At 46.8% G+C, this 3,009-nt stretch overlaps 1 pseudogene; it reads left to right on the top strand.

The window, feature by feature from the left end:
* The first annotated feature begins 1,733 nt into the window (after positions 1–1,733).
* On the top strand, positions 1,734–2,321 carry LOC142424902 (small ribosomal subunit protein uS11m pseudogene; annotated as a pseudogene).
* The last annotated feature ends 688 nt before the right edge of the window (positions 2,322–3,009 follow it).

Genomic DNA, 3,009 nt, shown 5'->3' with positions numbered 1-3,009 from the left:
AACTGACAGAAAAGTGGTGGGTGGAGGGCATGCTTCCCAACTTTAGACTTTTGTTAATTAGCAATTCAGGAAGAAAGTACATCATATTAAAAACAAACAAAAAATTGAATGGGATAAGTCTGTCCTTTAAGAACAGTTCTAAGTAGACAGAGGTAATAAAATGAGCATGAAGTGTTGCTTTGGGCTTTAAACAAACTGAGCAGAGAGGCGGGAGCAGCCTCCGGGCCCCGCCCCACCCCCCATTCCCGGGTCCAGAGCCCCAGGAGATGGCGGGGAGAGGTGGCGGCCACCTCCAGCGGAGGGCGGGGCACAGCGGTCCAGTGACAGCCCATCTCACCTATTCTGCACCCGGACGAACGCGCGGACTTGGCGGGCTCGGGCAGCGGCGGGAAGAGCGGCAGCGCCAGGCAATTCAGCTTCGAGAAGACTCTAGGTGCCCCGCGGTCCGAAGGCATCCTGCAAGCGCCCTCCCCACAGCCCAGATGCCCAAGAGGAAGGTCAGCTCGGCGGAAGGGGCGGTGAAGGAGTCGTCGAAGAGGAGATCGGCCAGATTGTCAGCGAAACCTGCGCCTGCAAAAGCGGATCCCACGCCAAAAAAGGCACCAGGAAAGGATAAATCTTCGTACAAAAAAGTGCAAAGAAAGGGAAAACAGGCAGAAGTAGCTAAAGAAGATTTACCTGCTGAAAATGGGAGAAAGGAAAAACGAGGAGAGTGCAGCCTCTGATAAAGCAGGAGAAAAAGAAGCCAAGTCTGATTAATGTTCATCATGTCTTATCAGTGGGCCCTGTTATCTCCCTTCTTGTACAATCCAGAGGAATGTTTTTATCAACTATTTTGTAAATGCAAATTTTTAGTAGCTCTTGAAACATTTTAAAGAAGGTAATCCCAATTCATCCCATTTTTTAGTGTAAATGCTTTTTGTTATGATGTGAAATCATTTACTGGTTGTTTATTTTTTTAGTACAACCAGAAAATAGTGGGGTCTAAAGTGTGGGAAGAATTGTCTTGGGTGTCAACATAACATTCCATGGAATGGGGGGAAGTTTTTGTATCCCTAATACAAAGCCTACTTAATAGCAAGTTGGAGTCACTGTCATGCATTTGTATGACTTGAACATTTAAAATTTTGTTTCTACATTTGTTCTCTTAATAGAATTGTGTCTGAAAAGCATTCTGCCATCATGGCTTTCTTCAGAACTGTGCATTCTGTAACACCTTTGGTCGTGGTAGTTCAGTTTTCCTGATTACATTGTCACCTGCTGTGAAGGATTGAACATTTGAGTGTGTAGTGTGTGACATTGAATTGTGAATTAGTGGAACTTAAGATGTAGGTTTACCAGCATTTGAAGATAATGGTACTTGATAATCTCTTTTTTAAAATTTGCCTTTAAATTTAAAGCTGGAAAGTCACTGGAATGTAGAAACAAATTTTATCTACATGCCATTTTAGGATTCGGATACATGCATTAAGGATTATGTACTAATTGTTCATAATGCCTCTATACTGATCTCAAAACAACCAATAAAATGCCAGTTACCAAAAAAAAGTGTTCCTTTAAAAACAGTTCTCAGTAGACAGAGGTAATAAAGTGAGCATAAACAGAGGTAATAAAGTGAGCGTAAAGTAGACAGCAGTAATAAAGTGCGCATAAAATTGTCTTAGTGACAATTGAACCACATCAATTCCTGAAAATGAGCAATTCAGGAACACTGGCTGGGGCCAAACCAAGCCATGCAGGCTGTGCGCACAGCGGGCTCCCGGCTCCTGCGCCCAGGGCCTCAGTCCCAGACACCTTGGGCCCTGAGTGTGGCGCCGGCCTGGACTACCCACGTGGGTTCCAGGCAGCTGCAGGGCGCAGCTGCAAAGGTGGCGGCTGAGTAGAAAGCCGCGGTCTCAAGCCACTGCAGCTTCAGCATTTACCCTCCATCTCCCGGAGAGCTCGCTGAGGTGCACAGGAAAGAAATTGGAGATCCCAATCGCACACATTAAGGCCTCCTACAACAACACCCAGATTCAGGTCGTGTCTGCCACGCACCAGCCTCTGGCCTGGGCATCCTGTGGCACTGAGGGTTTCCGAAATGCCAAGAAGGGCACCCGCATCGCATCGCAGACCACAGGTATCACAGCGGCAGCTAAAGCTAAGGGGAAGGGTGTGACCCACATCCGACCCAAGTCCCAGTCGGGGTGAAAGGCCTGGGGCCCGGGCGCCTGGCTGCTATCAAAGGGCTGACCATGGGCAGCCTGGAGGTGATCTCCATCACAGACAATACCCCCATCCCACACAAGGGCTGCCCCCCCCCAAAGGCACGAAGGCTGTGAGGACAGGAAGCCAGAGCCTGACCAGAAGTCGTGTCCAGCAGGGCCTCGCCAGAAAGCACCATGCTGCTCTCCAGAGGGCGTCTGTGGGAACCAAGGGGACAGGACTGGCTTCATGTGTCAGCCTTTGCCTCTCCTTTGACACAGAAGCAAGGCCAGGCCAGGCCAGGCTTGCGCAGGAGGGGACAGCTGGGACCCAAGCGCCAACCAGTAGATATTGTCTCTGCTCCTAAAAGAAATAGAAGTATGTCCCTGCCATGTGGCATGAAAGAAAGAAAGAACAAAAGAAAGAAAGAAAGTTAGCAATTCAGAGAGAAAGAACATCTCATTAAATTAGCTGAAGAGGTTTCTGTTCTATTTCATTGTTTCACCTAAAATCACATGGGCTGTCAGTGTTTTTTCTTAATCGGAATTCATCTAATATCCCATTCAATACCTTATATACAATGGTCTTTACTTGATGGTCAATAACCCACAAGATTTTTACCTTCCCAAACTCTACTGCAGCCAGTATTGTTCATCATTGCTATTGAAACTGCCAGTGAACAAAAGCAGAAGTTGGGCTCACCATGAAAAGTAGCCAGGGATCATCAGGCAACCACGGAAATAATTACTTAAAAGACTTTTTGAAAAAAAAAAAAAAGACTTTTTGACACAGGACAATTTCTACTGGACACTGAACTAGAATGAA

Source organism: Tenrec ecaudatus, chromosome 13 (genome assembly GCF_050624435.1).
Source record: "Tenrec ecaudatus isolate mTenEca1 chromosome 13, mTenEca1.hap1, whole genome shotgun sequence".
Taxonomy (NCBI): Eukaryota; Metazoa; Chordata; class Mammalia; order Afrosoricida; family Tenrecidae; genus Tenrec; species Tenrec ecaudatus.
This window is presented reverse-complemented; position numbering and strand designations above follow the sequence as displayed.